Source organism: Strix aluco, chromosome 10 (assembly GCF_031877795.1).
Source record: "Strix aluco isolate bStrAlu1 chromosome 10, bStrAlu1.hap1, whole genome shotgun sequence".
NCBI lineage: Eukaryota > Metazoa > Chordata > Aves > Strigiformes > Strigidae > Strix > Strix aluco.
This window is the reverse complement of record NC_133940.1, coordinates 13471949-13489681: the sequence shown is the minus strand read 5'-3', so window position 1 is coordinate 13489681 and position 17733 is coordinate 13471949. Positions and strand designations below refer to the sequence as shown.

The window sequence follows — 17733 nt, the reverse complement described above, 5'->3', positions numbered from 1 at the left end:
AGGAGAAGCTGGTGACTGCAGAGATCACACTGTAGCTCTTGTTTTCCAGCCAAGAGTCGTCCCAGCATGGCCAGGTACGCTCAGCTCAGGTACTCTGTTAGAAGCACTTTTGCTGAGCCTTCTCCTGGTTTCTCAAGGTGGGGGGAAGGTACTCCCACTGCTGTTATAATAGCTTCCAGAGCCCATCCACCATATCTAACTGTATGCTAAGTCTGAAAACGGGTGCAAGAACAAGTTCTAACTTCCTAGTGATAGTCCCTGGTTGACCATGAGGCTTTGATTCCCAGCTGGGTCACCGCACCAAGCAGCAGCAAATGCCACCACATTTAGGGAGAAGAGAAGGTCTGTTTTCCAAAATACTTCTGTAACACTCGTATCTCAGCATCTTAAAATACCTACCTAGGAACCAAGTTGGCTCAGTTTAGATCAAGTCAGAGACACAAAGATAATCGAGACCAAAGCTGAGCCACTGTCAACATCCAGTGTCTCTGAGAGCCATCCTTGTCCTCTGGCCTCCCCAGCTGTCATTCCCGTAGCAGGGAGAACAGAACACATCTAGTAGCTGCTGACAAGGGAACAAATGAAATATGCTGTGGCAGTAAGTTAACTCAGCTTGAAGGAAACAATATTACACGTTCCAAAAGCAAATAATTACACTATCCCTAACTAAAGCTGACACTAGAGAGTCTTGCACAGAAGAACCAAGACTTGCCCACTGCAGTCCTGCCACCTCTGAATATATCTCTCTTCATTTCTTTTTAACTTCTTTGGACACAAACTTTCCCTTGCTGTTGTTTGTATACGTGTGCAAGTGTGGCCTTGTTGAAGATGGAGACTGCCAGGCTGTGATAAAGGCTTGAAAGGTTGTCTATCACCCCTTCAGTCTCTCTAAGACCTTCTGAGTCCTTTGCAGAAATGTTATTTCACAACTTTTCAAAGCACCTCAACAGATTTTGACAGATATCCCTACACCTCATGTAAGCACCAGCACGCTAACGGGACTATTTTTCGTATCCAGCCAACAATGAAAATCATAAGGAACACAGCACTGACACGTGCAGGCACCAACTCTTAATTTCTCCCTTTGCTTCTGGCCATTTCTGATTTCTCTCACTCATCAGAACCTAGTTGTTAGGTTCTAGACTGCAGTGTCTTCCAATGGAGCGGCACATGTTACTTTCAAGGGAAGAAGCTAAAAACATATTTCAGAAGTGTTCAATCAACCCTGTCAGTATATCTGGCAAGAGAAGAACAAATTAGGAACACCAGAACTTAACTTGAATGGTTTACTATTTCACACCATGTACTGCTATAATTATCTGTGTGTACAGGCATCAGCAAGGTGCAGACAGAGCAGAATTTTTTGGTCAAGCACTGAAGAGGATCTGCATCCCAGATAATAAGCATTTCTTTAAGCACTCTCTGCTATGCATTTATATAAACACCGCCTGCAGATACTCTTCAGTCTCAGCTGTGTGTGAGCTGAAGGTAATGCATACAAAATCTGATAAGGCAACTATTTTGCTTCATGGCGCTTTTTGAGGTTTCAGTATTTCAGTGCCTTCTACAATGAGTTGAAAACAAACCTATTCCAGTGTTTTAATGTGGCAGAATCATTCTGAAGTATCATTGACATTTAAATAGGAGTCTTTCCAATCAGGTCATGCAAACCCAGTGATTATGGTACTGAGCTGAGATGTGACAGATTCGAATACTAGTCCCTGATGTGAGATGAGATTGCCCTGACAGATGAGGGACCCTGAACCTCTAATACCTGTTTCAGTGCTTGCACTAGCTCTGAATATGCGTCTGTTGGGCCACATTCATCAGCAAGTGCACCTACATGCTGAAAAACTTCCATCTGGGCAGTAGACAATACAACAGAGGCATGGCAGTCCCTAATAACAGCCTGGCAATGTACCTCATGTCAGTAAGTGCCCTACTTTGCAAGAAGTTGATCATTCTCAATTGCTGAGAAATTTAAGAGTAATCAGCAATCCATAAGTGTGTCTTACATACTCAAGATCTCAATACAAGTTCAGCACCTCAGTTGAGAAGGGCCAAAGGGGACATTCTTGTCAGCTTCCCCCTCACTATTTTGTAGAATGCCACATCTCCCCTTTCTTCACCTCTGTTTTACACCAACACTCCATTAAGACAGTTTCTTAAACAAGGACTCTTTTCCATGTGCCAAATGCAGGAGTAACACGTAAGTAATCCCAGAAAGTGAGGGAGATGGATCCAAGGGTGAATATTACCTTGAGTGATTTCTAGAACAATCTTTCATAGCCCACTGTTTGACATAGTCCTCCAGATACAAGTATTTTCTCCTCTATGCATGTCTCAGGGACTTCCTTCTAGTTTTTACAGCAAGGAGACCAAAGCAAAACCTACTGGTTTTTACGTTTTTTGATATACAGATTCATCCAGAACTGTTAAAATATTATTCTCTTTTCTAAAATATATATTTAATATTCGATCCACCTCTGCTGATTTTCACTTGACCTTGGCACAACTTACATGAATGCTGAGACCAAAGAGAAACCTCCTCCTCATCGTCTTCATTTAAGGGAAAGAGGTCCAGCTTTGCATTTCCAATCCTTCCAGAATAAGCAAAGGATGGTACTGAAGAACATCTCGGTTTGCTCTGTTGTACTCTCAAGCACTTGAGACAGGGATGGGAAAGAACTAACATTGTGCAACAATCCCCTTCCACAGTGTAATTAACTTTCATTTTCCCTGGCCCTGGAGTGCTTGTCTCCTTCACCCATAACTGAAAGAAACAACAGAAAGCTCTGGAGGCAAGGGAGGGGACAAAAGCAGCTACTGAAAGTTGTTCTCCCTGTTGGCTGCATGTTGCTTACTTAGGTAACTGGATATGATTGGTTCATTGGCTAATTTTTTTCATCACAGAGGTCACTGTAAATAAATTCTGCACACACATCATGTTGAAATGGAGAGATCAGGAGAGTCAGACTCACAAACCTAAAATTACACTCTCACTGGATCACCGAACAGCCTTGGGCAACCTGTTCCTTTCCCATTCTGCCATAAAATGCTCTTTAACCAGGACAACACAAAAAGCTTGACATCAGCTGAGACCATGGCCTGTCACACTGCTTTACCATCACCCCACTGTTTCCCCACACTCCTAACATCTTCCATTCCCCTTATACTCCCACTGTGAGCAGTTTGGGGCTGAATCTGGCACAGCCTTAACACTCCCAGTGCTGATTCAGGCCTGGGGACCCAAGGCACAGTATTAGCCATGCCTCATTTTACTCACCTGTAAGATGGAAGCCAAGATGCTATTTTCTACAGAAGGCTGGAGACTGGGTGTCAGCTCAGGAACTGTCCTGTACTGCTGACAAGGATGAACTAGGAGACATGAAATTTCTGACCTTCATGTGCTCTGTCCCTTCCACGACCACAGACCCAAGGCAACAGGTCAGATGGACCTAGTTTGCTGGGCTACCAATTGAACTATCCTGACTTGTATCTCACAGGTACTTGATAATGAGCCATCTAAGTACTCAGATGCTTGAGTAGAAGGAAGAATTGCTTTCTAATTAGAGCCATGGACACCAAAAGAACTATACTGCTAATAAGCACAAACAGAATCAGCATTAGAGGAGACTTTATTAAGATACTTACAACTGACACTGCAGCCGTTTGTTCTGTAAGCTTAGGCAAAACTGATGCCTGGTGTCCTTTAAACCTCAACTGGCTTAATTAGACTAGTTGAGGATATTTGATATCCCATCCCTTTGGCCCCTCTAAAAATAATCACATCGTATGTCCTATTTATTAATTTTGATTTATATCAAGACACTCCTCTGTTTCTCTGGGGGGCATTTACAAAAGTTAAAACGCAGAGCCAGCCAATAAATCCATCCTGTAGATAATGAAATGACCTTCCAAGGAAGTAAAACCCATCTCCCTGAAAAGCCAGAGAGGCCTTTGTTGGATTTGCTGAAGGTAACTACAGCTTGAAAGATGGCATCTTTGCCTAAGAGGTTGGAAAAAGTGGTAGCTATCATGTTTGAGTGTATTATTAAAAGTGACAATTATCTCTGTATGCTTACAATTGGAACTTCTGATTTCATAGACTTTAACAAATGCACCACTGCTGTTCTGGATGGCCTAGCATTAATAAAGCAAACCAATTTTGAATGCCCAAGGCCAGGACCTCAGGGACAGCAGATGGTGCCCAGGATACCCATTCTCACATTAGCATAAGAATAGTACGGAGTGGGTCGCAGATTGCCTTTAAGCAAGCGTTCAGTTGTCCACACAATCTCTGCCTCCTACCAAATGAGACAACAGCATTTTTTTTTTTTTGGTTTTCTAATTTAGGTAATCAGTGCTTCATTACATAAAATGTATTTCACAAGCAATTCAAGCAATAAAGAAATCCATCTCCTTTGTAACAACTTGTACTCCATAAGCACCTTATTCAAACTTCGGACACACAACAAAAGGAAATGAACAGTCCTTGTTCATATGCATTAAAACACTTCTGGACAAATGACTTAGAGTTCTTAAAATTAGACTGCTTTTTCTTAAATTGCTGCTAATTTTGTGTGCAATCAATTGCAGCTGTAATTGCTTGTAAGTACAAATGGTGTATCTATTGATATTCAACTTGACTCTTTCACTGAGAACCAGAACAAATTCCAAATAGAAAATTGGAAGCTGTGCCTCAAATTCTTTAAAAATAGCATGAAATCCACATGCTTACCTGGATTCAAGAGTAAGACTGTCCTGATCTCAAAAGAGGCAAACTTCATTCCTAATTCCAGCCTCAGAGTTAAGTAAAAAGCAGACAAGGTCTGGACTCTCCAGTCAGAAGTTCAGATCAAGACTTAGGATACCATACGCAATCTCTCATGAGATATTTTGCCCTTTCTAATAAACGTAGGTAAGTTCCACTTTAAATAAGATGTTTCACAGAATGTGTGTTTGGTATCTTACCATCAATAATGAACAGAGCTTTGTGTGTTTAGAAGTCTGTCTTCTCGGCTGAGTTAATTCAGATTTTTGAAATTAATTAATAATTAATTTCTGATTTCTGAAAATATGACTTCACAGTCCTTTTGCAGTCCACACTTTGTGCCCCTTGGACAAGGATGCTAAGCAAAGTTTGTTTCCTGGCTGGTTATTAACCATCAAGAGAATGTTTCAACTCCACTCATCACACACATCAGCCAAATCAAATCTGGAAGATCCTACAAGAAGTCAGTTTATCAGAAAACAGGAAGCACATTAATTGAGAGATTGCTTACTACCTCACAAGGTCTCTGCAAGAAAGGCACAGAAGGCCAGAGCTCATTTCTTTTTGTTTCTTGATCCAAGAAACAGGAAGAAAAAAAGGGATTAAAAAGAGGAGCTAAACCAATTCACACAGGTATCGTGTGCCCATGTACTTCTTCCTTATCACTGCACTTATTGTAGAAAACTGACATCATGGCTTCACCTGCTTGGACCCCCCCTTGAGATCCCCATGATGGGAACTTCCGAAGTGAAGACTGGTACTAAAAATCTGCAGGGTTTCAAATAGATGGTTAACCTCATTCCAAGTCAAAACTGCAAAAATCTAGGGATGACAGTGCCATGGATTCACTAGAATGGATCTCAGGAGGCTAAACAAGCCCTTAGTTTCCTAAGCTGTTCTCTAAAACGAGCCTGACAAAGAGCTAGGAAAGGCAAGTCACTCCACACCACGGGCACACCCCAGATTCCAGACATGGGTGATGGTGAGGCAGCTGAGAATTACAGATTTACACACAACACAAACTGGCACAAGGAACAGACGAAAATCTTTTGTTGATGTTGCTGGTTTTGTTTCTCATGTAACACAGTTTTCATTCCCTAAAGCCAATGTACTAATTGCCAACTGAAAATAAGTCATCTCATCATCTTACTTGAATAAATACCAATAGTTCTTGTGCTTGTCTGGAAAATTCAAGAAGCCATATCTGGGCAGTGAAAGCAAATAACTATTTCTGTATCTTGCTCAGCACATTACCTTCTAAATGAACTGCTGGAAAATGATGAGTTCTCTAGAAACATTTTGGAATTGGGGAAAGCTTTTGAATAATCTGGAGGATGTTTTGGGTCACAAGATCATTGGACTCCACTAATTTATGAGTGTCCTTTCTTGGATGAGGAGTTGAGAGGAAGACTGAGGATTTTATGATTGACAGATGAAATATGAAAAAACACCAGGGACAGGGACTTAAAGATGGTTCCCTATGTAATCTCAAACATAGTTGCTTAGGGCTTATTTTTCAGAACTGTTGAGCTTCAAGAATTTCAATTTTCACTCAACTTCCTTCCAAATAGATACTTCTGGGGACAGATGTTCTAAAAATAATACCAAATGAGAATGCGCAACCTTGCCACTGGAACACAGCCCACCAAAAAGACCCACTGCTCAATACTCAGCATTGTTTAACAGAGAGAAAAATGTAAATCTAGCAAGGTTTCTTGACACTACCTTTGGGGAAGAACTTTCCACTGTTGCAGGTGTCTCCTTTTAAGTGGTTGCAGAAGGCGAGCAGACACAGAGAGGTGGTAACACTTGCTGGAGGGGGAAATGTCATCCCCTCCTGTCAGTGCTAAGACTTCTCACACTCATCACAGAACGATAATGAGAGAAGGGAAGAAAACAAACACAAACGTTACAGTAAAACACTATGTAAAGACATTATGCTGCATTTGTGCTGGATATTTATAGCCATAGAGTTGGGATGATGTCCATAAAAGTATTATTTTAAAATTATCTCTAATATCTAATTCATTCTTGTCAGATTCTGCTAAGAAGCCACGTTGGGGTGGTCTACAGGAAAAAAAAAAGGAGCTAAAGCACTGCAGGCAAGCACTGAATGTTCTGTAAAAACATAAACAGTTTCTTGCCTGCAAATCTCCTCTCCCTCAGATTTCTCATCTTTCACTGCTCAGTTCCCAAGATACTAGAATTTCCTCACTTCTGTGGTTACCTAGAGTCTTCTCATGGAAACACGCACCAAACACATCATGAAAAAAACAATAGGCAAAAATCCCCTAAAAACAGCCCTTCAGCTTATTATTTCCTTATTCTTCTTGTGCAGGCTCAGAGCTGAAGATACTCCAGACACGGCTGAGGAGATCAGTGGTAAATGTCATTAGCTGTTAGCAGAGGAAAAATCTTAAAATAAACAGATATTAAAGGTATAATTTTTCCCCTGATAAAAATTAAAGAGGGGCAAAACCAAGTGACCTCTTTATCTCCCCCCTTCATTAATTAATAATATAAGCAATAACCTGAAAATGAAAATGGACAGTTTCTTTGACCCTATGGGAAAACCCTAGAATACAGGCATAAGGCTTCTGTCCCATTTGTTACACGGTTGCCATGATTTGTGGGTGGTATGGCAGAAATGAAGTCCCACACTGTGACGAAACCTCATGTCATCTGTTGTGGGCATGTGCTCTCCCAGTGCAGTCTGTGGTGGACAACCAGCTGGGCAGACACTTGCCTGAAGTGCCTTTCTGAATATGAAAGAGGAGGATATTCCATTTCAGTCCTTGCAACTATTAAGGAGTTCCAGTGAAATGGTAGTTAAAGACCTGTCAGGCCAAAATGTACTGCACTTAGGGAGCTTTTATATTATTTGCCTCTAGCTGTCTTTGCAAAGAGTGACTTGGCATCATTTTTACAAAGATCTCAAAAAGATAAATAAAAATAATTTTCTATCTGGAACAGGCAAAGTGCAGGGAGGTTAACTGAACAACCCAGCCTCTCACAGCAAGGCAATGGGAGAGTCAGAGACAGAATCCAAATCAGCTGATTATAGTCCTGTGATCTCAGCATGAAATGGATATCTTCCTGTATTTACAATCCTCTTTCTCAGAGAAGTTTGTCCTGCCAATGTGTACTCCAAAGGGTGACCAAACTGGTGTGGGAGCCCCTGCTGCAGGAGCTTGTGCAGATGGACAGAGAAGGTTGTTTCAGTAACAGCCTTTCCAGCGCTTCTCCCAGAGGTCAGCGATCTTACTGCCTTGTTTGGTTTTGGGCTCTTCCTGACTTTTAATTTAATCTGAAAGATTTGATTCATTGTTTCTCAGCAATAAACTGTTTTCTTTAAAAGGGCTAATTAAACTTTGATGAAGCCCTTTTGCAATGGAATGATTGATGAGATACATTAAAGGTTAGGTGTGGAGCAAAACTGAAGATAAGGGCAAAAACTCCTATTGAGTTCAGTGGAATTATGATTGGGTTTTCTATGCGTATCTTTTCCCACTGCTCTCATATTTTAATGTATTTGTGTAACTATCTCAGTATCCTGGAAGAAGGAAATGGTAACTTCTCCCATGCTTTGCTTAGCTTCTCTTTGTTTGCCAATATCACCATGAAAGAAATGTTTCTCTGGCTCACTGCAGTGCACCCTTACATCCGTGCTTCACCGGGCTACAGAACCATGGCTTCCACTGTGAAGTGGGCAGATTAAAGCAATTAAGATATGTTTTCTGCCTACACCATAGATAACTAAAGCCTAGAACTCATCAACCTGGCAGTCATCCAGATCAAGAACCTAACAAGATACAAAAAGAGATTAGAAATGCAAATACAATCCACCAAAGAATCCTAGCAAGTTGGCACACAGGACACCTCCATGCTAACCCTCCCTGAACCAGTGCTGCTCAAATCTGCTTACCCTGGCAGAAATGCTGCAGTGCCCCAGCCTCAGCTCTGCCCGTCAGCCCTGTGTTGCACATGCACCCACAGATGGGATGAAAGTGATGTTTTTGATGTCAAGAACTGGGAGATGGGCAAGGAAGAGAGGTTATTCTGCAGGCATGCGGGAGTTACCACGCGTGTGGGAAATGGAAGCTCTCAGTAATGTGTAGATGCTGTAGCTGATGTGTAGCTGATGGTGTAGATCTGAGTCCCCTACTTGAATACTTATGTCCTCAGCAATACTTGCCTTCTTACTCCCAAAAATCTTCAGCAGTGGAGATGCCGCAGCCTCCCTAGGCAGCCTGTTCTAGGATTTCATATCACTACTGCTGGAAAGTGTTCTTAAATTTATAATGATAAACTTCTGAAAAACATGTGTGCTGATCTCTGAAGGCAAAAAATTAGCCCCAAAATATGGGGAAATGGACTAGCCAGCAAGTTCCTATGGTATGGTCTTTACACTGTCCCCTGAGCCACCCAGGACAAGTCATATCAGGCTTGAACAGCAGAGTAGGTGACGTTCAGACCCACTCTAATAGGGCAGTTCTTACACTTCCACAAAAATAAAAAGTTCACACCAATTGCCAGACAGCAGGTCAGTTTTTCCAGCTGATCCTCTGTCTTATTATGTAAGATCACTGTCTGATTATTGCTCTCTGCTAACCTCTGCAGAAATTAGCCACTAAGGACTAGAACAGAAATTAATACTGAAAATTCAATCAGTGTTTAACTGATTTTTAATACATCATCATGTGAAGGTCAAAGTGCATTAACCTGCTTGAGACTATTGGAAAAGATTTCATTAACGAACTCCATACAACCTAACAACGACATTATAGAAAAGGAGCAGTGGTCGGTCCAGGAGATGGAAGGGGTGGGGAAAATTAAGTCTAAACTCCTCAACTTCAGAACTCATAAATGGTGTAGTTAGGAGGGGACATTATCCATTATTTCACCTACAAAGGAGGTTTTACTTTCTACATGGTTTCATCTGTATTCTGATTTGGCTGACCCATGTTCCAAAGCCCTTGCTCATGAGGCGCTAGTGACACGTGAGGCCAGAGCAGGTGATCTATACCTCTCCATTCCCTGCAGAAATATATCACTTCTGCAGTGTTTGATGCTCACGGTCACAAGCCGCTTTGCAGAAAATACTGCCACTTGACAGTATCCAAGGTTTGAAGTTTGGGAAACTGCTGACACGCTGGTCTGTGACTTTGCTTGGGGTATACTCGGTCAGTGCAGTATCAGGGAAGGAAGTGTTTTACACCATACAAATATTACAGAGTGGATCCACTCCAAAATCAAATTAATCTCTTAGGGGAAAAACAGGCCAACAATAGCTTTCAAGCACTTGAAAATGCAAGAGGCTCACAGAAAACCCCACAGGTGGAAGGAGACGTGTTAATTCAGCACTTAATCCAGAACTGTAACACAGTCCCCAGTCTGTCACATAATGCTGGATTCAAAGGCAGGATCTAGGAGACCCGGTGACAGGCTCATTGCAAGGCTATAGCTGTGCCAATCTTGACTTCACATCAGAGCAAACCACATGAGGATCTTAGTGCACTACATATGCTCTTGCACTACTACTACCACTGCCTGCAAAACTGTCTCAACAAGGTCTAGTCAGAGAAAAAAAATCAGAATATAGAAAAAACTGTAAGGCTGCCTGCAACCAGCAGCATCTATAAAAAGCCCCCTTTCATAATTTTTCTAGCCTCACTCTCTCTCTCTCTGTATGTATATATCTGTATCTACCAAGAAGGTATAGAAAAGATGGAGCCAGACTCTTCCAAGAGGTGTATAGTGAAAGCTAACAAACTGAAACATAGGGAATTCTGATTAGGTATTAGTCTTTTCATGAGGATGGTCAAACACTGAAATGGCATCAGAGAGGCTGTAGGATCTCCATTTTTGGAGATATTGTTAGTTTAACTGCACCAAGTCCTGAGTAACCTGCTATAAATTGGTCCTGTTTTGAGCAACAGGTTGGACTAGATAACCTCCACAGGTCACTTCCTTCCTAAATTATTCTATGATTCTTCCTGAGTATATTTGGGACTATGGGCCTTAGTAAATATTAATACATGTTTGTAATACTTAAGCTGACCCTCTGCACTGATCAAGAATGGAGGCAGACTGCTGGTGCTCAGCTAAGGTGAATAATAGCACTACCCACAAAATACCCACAACAGTCAGCATCTGCACTGGAGAGCTTTACACACAGAAACCTTCTCCAGTGCACTCTATGAACACTTTATCCACCATGGTCTCAATGTGTTCCGGGAGACACTACACATATCCTGCTGTGCTCAGCAGACCAGGACCCTGTGACTATGGACAACTAGTTCCATAGTGAAACCTTCTAGAATGTGATGTACTGGAAGAAAGATTACTGGGGAGAAAAATCAGAAGAAATAATCCTATAGGATCTCAAAATGCATCTCATTCTATCTGAAGGGCTAAGGCTTCAACTAGGAGGACAATTTTAAAGCACTCACTTAATCTTAGGGAGCACTGTGAGAGACTGGGAGTACTCCAATCTACCGGAATAGTTATGATCTGATGATTTAAAGTGATACCTACTGATGCCCAAAGGTATCTTCAGGGCCATACTTTTTTCACTGACTGTCTGTTTTCATGTAGTTGTTTTGCCAACTACTGACAATCTGTTTAGAAATATCAGGGAACACGAAATCTGGAGGTGTATCACTGTGTGAGCGTCCACTCCAAAACCTCTGTGAAAATAACCTTCAGGAATGGCAATCAGCCAGAGAGGCAGTTTGAAACCAGCTAAGATACAAATAAATATTCACAGCAGCTAAGGACTTTGGATTTAATGCCGTTCTGCTAATGCAGATAAATATTCAGATTTCCTTGGCTTCTGTAGACTAAACCCCATTTAAAAGAGAAATCCATACAATACTATTTACATAACATTGCCACTGCTGGTAGGGAGGGGGTTTGGGGGAGGTGGAACAGGGTTGTTATCCTAATTTTTAAAGACCAAGGTGAAATATTTCTGTAATTCAAACGTCTACATCAGAAAGCAGATGCAGAAAGATTCACACTTTCCAATGGGCTCTGGACCACTGCTCCCTCATGGCAGAGGGATTGGTCTACCTGTACGATACTGTTCAGCACTGTGCTGTACTCTTACTTACAGGACTGTATTTCATTAGCAGGTAAAGCACCTCTCACTTATTTTGACATCTTTGCAATGAACAATATAATGCAAAGTTAAGATTCTACTACTGTTATTCCCACTGTGCAGCCTTCTCTGGCTTAAGGCAAATGTGGTATAAACCCCAGGCTCACAGTTGAGTGTAACCAACTCTGAAGTGATGATTACCTTTACAAGACTCAGTTTACATAAAAGATATAGTTTAGTTAGACTTAACCTGCTATTGCAGCTGTTAACCATGTTACAGCAGCAGATCTTTAACCACCTAGGTTAAAGAAGGGCTTTCCTCTTTAGCCGACCAGGAAGCAAGAGTTATGTCCCGTCTCCACCACAAATTCTAGTGGCAGAATTTCTTCACAGGCAGAAAGGACCTCAAAAGTTATTCAAAGGGAAGCAAAATGAAAGAAAATTATTTCCCTTCCTCTGCACATTCACAAGCAAAAGGATAACTGTGCTCTATAGCCCATTATTAAATCTCTTTGTAACTAACCACACTATCAGACTCTCACACACCAGCTGGATGCTGAGGCTGTAACTGTGGGACTACTTCACTCTCTCAGATTTAAGTCTGCCTAATTCACATGCTCCAGAACATGAACTTTAAATTGTTTTCAACACACCTTCAGACTTCATGGAAGGAAATGAGCAAAATGGAATAGCTGTTTTTTCTTTTTTTCACAAAACAGCTCTCAGTCTGCATTATCTCATTACTGTTTATTTCTTCTGTGCCATACTTTCATTTCTGTAAGTCTGTATCTACACTGAACTTGCACTTTCTCTTCCCTCTTGTGACCGTAGTTTCTGTAGTTCCTAAACAACTCTAGCTACCAAACCTGTGGCTGGCCAAAAAGGGGCAAGAGGAAAGGAATGGGAAGAGGAAGTGCAGCCACATGGCAGTGGTACACCAGGGTCTTTTCCTCAATCTTTCAGTGGCCTTAAGCAAATCCCTTCCCTTATACATTGCTATACATCTAAGTAATATTAAATTGAGTGGGCTTCTGGCGAGACGTCCAAAGTACAAGGCTCAGCTACCAGTATACAGGCTTGAGGCATCAAAGCACTCTGGAATTCAAGGTGTTCAACTCTCTTAGACATCAAAAATAAATTTAAAACAGCAAATGAAGATTATAATATAAACAGAATCAGCACATTTATGATCCCTAGTTAAGAAGCTACCTTCAATGTAAGAGCTATTGGAATAGTCCTACCCATTCAGCTCATCACCCTCTCCATCTCTTAAAACATATACCGGAGATCACAGCAGTCAACACATTTATTCTCTCAGTTAAAGATATACTTATCCCAAGCTGAGTTTTGGTATGATCCTGAGAATTCTCACTCAAATGAGAATTACTTGAAGACACACAGACCACAAGTTTCACCTTTGCAAAGAAAACTATTTACAAGTGGTGGTACAATAGTGTATTAGAGCAGTTAGTTCTTCAAAAAATGCTAAAAAGATGGCACGTGTTCCAGCAGACCTTAAGTCATCCCTGCCGGGATCTCTCTCACTGTTGGTGACTTTGCTGCAACAAAGTTTTTACATGATCTCAGTGTTCACTATCTCTGTTGGACAGAGTGTGCCCAGAGTTTGCCAAAAGAGAAAACCTAAATGCTGAAAAAACCCAAAATGCTGAAGAAAACCAAAAATGAAAATCTAATGTCACTGAAGTGACAGTAACAAGGGCAAAGGAGAGCTCTGCACCTGATCTAAGGGGAGGGGAGCTAATGTAACCTTCCATCTTCTTTCAGCAGAAGTTCACAGTGCTCATCTCCATCTCTACCGTTCTGTTCACCATTACCAGTCTCTTAAACTGCTCAGCCAGCTTGATGATGTTCCCTTAAACTATGGCATCAGATCTAACCCAGGAATGATTAGACAGGCAGATGGATTACGTCACTGGCAGGTGGATTATGTCACTGCAATGTGAGGAGTTTTAGGCTGCAACTGGCTTCAAATTGCCCATTGCAATTATTCTCTTCCTGTGAGTCTGGAAGTGACTCATGCAAAGACAGTCAAGACCATCCCACTGAGCTTTCAGATTAAAAATAACGACAAGGCAAAAGTTGGGAAATGTTTAATCCGTGAAAAGCAACTGATTTTAAGATACTGGAAGAGGAAATCACTTCAGGTGCATCTGGCATGGGACAGAACTCAGCTCGGCCCAGAGGGCAAGCAGCCGGGCTCCCCTGGGCCTCGCACCCTCCCTCCCGCAGCCTGGCAGGCTGCCGGGGCCTTCCCGCCAGCGGCAGCCAGCAGCCCGGCACCCCGGGCCTCCCACAGCAGCCAGGCCCAACCAGCACCGCCAGGCACACGCAGGGACATCTTCCATATAGACAATATTCCCTGGAGCCTCACACTAACCAGATCCCCCAGGAGAGTAAGAGAGGGTTTGGGGTGGTTTGAAGGCACAGATTTGGGAACTATCAGGATCTGAGGAACTGACCCGGGGGGTGTCCCCAGTCCCTCCCAGCCTGCAGCCCCACACGGAGCCCCTGGCTGGGCTTTGTTGCTGCGGCTGGCTGGCTGTAGGCTGGGGAAGCGGGTTGCAAGGAGCCTGCCTTGCCCTTTCCACCCAGGACGGGGCTGTACCTGGGCACCCGAGGTAAAAAAGCAAAGGACAGACCTTCTCTCTGGCCTCTTCCGCGCCGGGGAGGCTGCGCTCGTCCTGCCGGCCGCGGCCGCGGCTGCCGGCGGGATGCTGGCGGGCCGGTCGCCGTGCCTCACCGGCTCCACATTGATCTGCCTGCCGGGAGCCTCTTTTATTTTTTCTCCCCCTCCTCCCTCCACCCCCTCTTTTGAGGGGGGACAAAAAAGGGGTGGTGGTGTGGGGGAAACCTTTCTATTATTATTATTCTAATATATTCTGGGGGCTTGTGGTTCCTGCAACCAGGCGGAAGTGAAACCCGTTCTCGCCCCCCTCCTCCTTCCGCGATGCTCCGGGGCTGGATGCAGCCGGGCGGCGGCCGGGTGGCCCGGGGCCGGCGGGGTCCGGCCGCGGCCCCCACAGCCCGGCGGCTCCCGGGCCCCCGCTGCCCGCAGCCCCCGGGCGGCAGCGGCATCCCGGGCTGCCCCGCTGCCGGTCCCTTGGCCCCCCAGGCGGGATGGGGAGGCGGTGCCGTTCCCGAAAGGCAGAGGTTGCTTTGGCGGAAAAAAAAAAAAAAAAAAAAAAAAAAAAAAGGGGGGGGGTGGGGCGCGGAGAAATCTTTTTCCTCACCCCACTGAGGGGGAAATCTGCTGGCGCTCGGCTGACGGAGCCGGGAGCCGCACGCCTGCAGGCGGGGGCTCGGCAGGGGCCGGGCGTGCGGGGGGGGGCCGCGGGGGCGGGACGGGGCAGCTCGGCGGGGCGGTGGGGGGCAGTGCCCCCGGTGGCCCTGCGCGGCGGGGAGAGCCCGCTGAAGGCACAGGGTGGCAGAGCTGGCGGTGGGTGCTTCAGTGAGGGGCGATTACGGCTGGCAGCACGAGAGGAAAAGCTATAAAATGCAGTTAAATGCCGCAGTGTCTGCTAGCTCCGCAGTGACATCCTGTGGCTCGGGGGCACTAGTGCTAAGGGCCAGCTGAGCGCTGGTGTTCAGCCAGGACCCGGGGAGCGCTGGTGCAGGTTACGCCTTCACCGAGCTGGGCAGCAGCAGCAGCGCACCCAGCACGGTGTAGTGTCAGGGGGTTCGTTCAGGGCCCTACATCGCTATCGGTGGTTTTTTTAAATCAGTCTTCTGCCTCATGCTGCTGCAGAGCTGCTCTGTTTGTAAAAGGTAACTGGCTCTCAGGCACTGTGGGGATTTGTGCTTTATACATGTGTAGCATCTTCTACAGTACATTATAGAACAGAGAGGGCTCAGATCTAAATACTGCAGCTGGCCTTATGCCTAGACTGAGGAGCAGAGAGTGAGACACCAAATGAACATCCAGCTAACTAAGGCAAATGTTAATTTCTTAATTCAGCATGTGTCATCATGTTGAAACAGACTTGCAGAACATCCCCCCCAGCCAAGAAGCACAGGAGTAGAGATGAGGCAGTGAAACCCTGTCCTTCCCTATGTCTTAGCTACTCTAGATAGAGTTCCTTACCCACCTCCCCTGTCACACAGCACACGGGGGTGTGCTGATGCCCTGTGGCAGACAAGGCAAAAGGCACTGAAAGACAGCTGAGCACATGCACCAAAGGACCACAACCTATCCACAGGCAGGAGGAAAGTGTGAAGTCAGCGCCTAACAGGCATAGCTGAGCTAACTGGATTCCAGTTTACAGGGATGCCACTAATAATGAGGATTTGGTGGCATCAACTTAAAAATGTCTCCACAGCCCCTGGCAAGCTTGGTAAGATCCATGCCACCATGTTTACAATACTCACATTGCCCAGATCAGAAAGATTAAGGCTAGCCTGGGCAGGCCTGAACACACAGCAACCGAAACTCCTGATAATTGTTTGGAGGCATGTGGGTGCTGGCAGTAAATGGGCTGGAAAAGGCTCTTCTAAACTCTGCTACAGGAGTAACTCACATCAGATGATGCAGATGTTCACAAGAGACAACTGATACAGTCTTTACTGAGGTCTCTGTTGTCCCCAGAAGCCACCTGCTCACAGCACCATGGTGGAACTTAACCCCTGTAAAATTCTGGCACTGCCCCATCTTTTTTCTGGGAAAAGTGAAATGGTCAATCATGCTGACATCTACTTTTGTCTGGTGGCACGTTTAGGACCTGCTGTTCTGGACTCTGCAGATTCATCTCTGTGCTCAGTTTTGTGTTAAACATTTCCTTCACATCCCAGCAGCAACGGAGTTGCTTAGTCAGCTGGCTGCATCTGTCCCACAGCCTCAGGGCGTCTGCGGCCTCCGTGCTGCTCGTGGATGGCTGAACAGCCCTGTCAGCAGAAATGCCCTCTCCCAGGTAGGACTGGCCAGAAGATTGCACCTCATCTTAAGGAGCGCATGCCTGGACACACTGATGCATGGATTTGTGTCTTGCAGGTTAATTACTGCAACTCCCTATGCTTTGAAATAAACCACAGCTGGTGTAAAATACAGCAGATGTCTGCTTAGCAATGGAGAGCAGCCTGGTGCTTTGCTCACCCTAGTTTCTTACTAAGTACAGACTTTGGTCTTATTTTCTGATGTTCAAAGTCCTTCATAATCTTCTCCCACAGCCAGCTCCTGCTGGAGCACTGCAGCCATTGACAAAGGGGTAAGACAAGACTGTTGGAGTTTCATCTTTCCCAGGCAGTATTTCAGCACTATGGAACTTGTTTTGCCTCACAGAGATACAAACAACCCAGATCTCAGTGCATTCAGAAGTAAATGCAAAACTTCTCTCCTCAGCTTCATTTCTTCATACAAAAACATGCAGAGAATGCTAGTACCCAGCCCAACAAATCCAAGCCCTATAAACTAATCAAGCTATTCCTCTTATGGGCTAGATAGAAAGCAAGGCAGAGAAGGAAACAGCTTTTTTCTATTTTAAAATACTTGGGAGGCACACAAGTCCCACAGAGATGGGAGCCATCTAAATATATATAAAGACATAGCGAGATAAATGAATCCATCTGTTGTAATCTAGCAGTTTCATAAAACCAATGAAAAAAATGACAGTTTCATGAAACCACCAAAGTGCTATTGATACTTTCAAGTTTTTAAAATTCTTCTCCAATGTGTATGAATGTAGGAAATCAACCATCCCCTGTCAGATTCCTGAAATTAATAGAAAAAGAACAAGACTGTGCATGAAGCTGATGCAAACAAATCCACAATGTAATTAAAGCAAATTGCCATTAACAACCTAACACAGACTATTACAAATCCCTCCTCACACCCCAAAATACATTT

The 17733-nt window shown here is 44.1% G+C and overlaps 1 protein-coding gene across 1 annotated transcript in view; it reads right to left on the bottom strand.

The window, feature by feature from the left end:
• PAK3 (p21 (RAC1) activated kinase 3) overlaps nt 1-14793 on the bottom strand; it is a 150410-nt gene extending 135617 nt beyond the window's left edge. The window contains exon 1 of the mRNA XM_074835320.1: nt 14537-14793. The gene's annotated coding sequence lies outside the window, so the exon portion shown is untranslated. The remainder of the gene's footprint in view (nt 1-14536) is intronic.
• Between the last annotated feature and the right edge of the window lie 2940 nt (nt 14794-17733).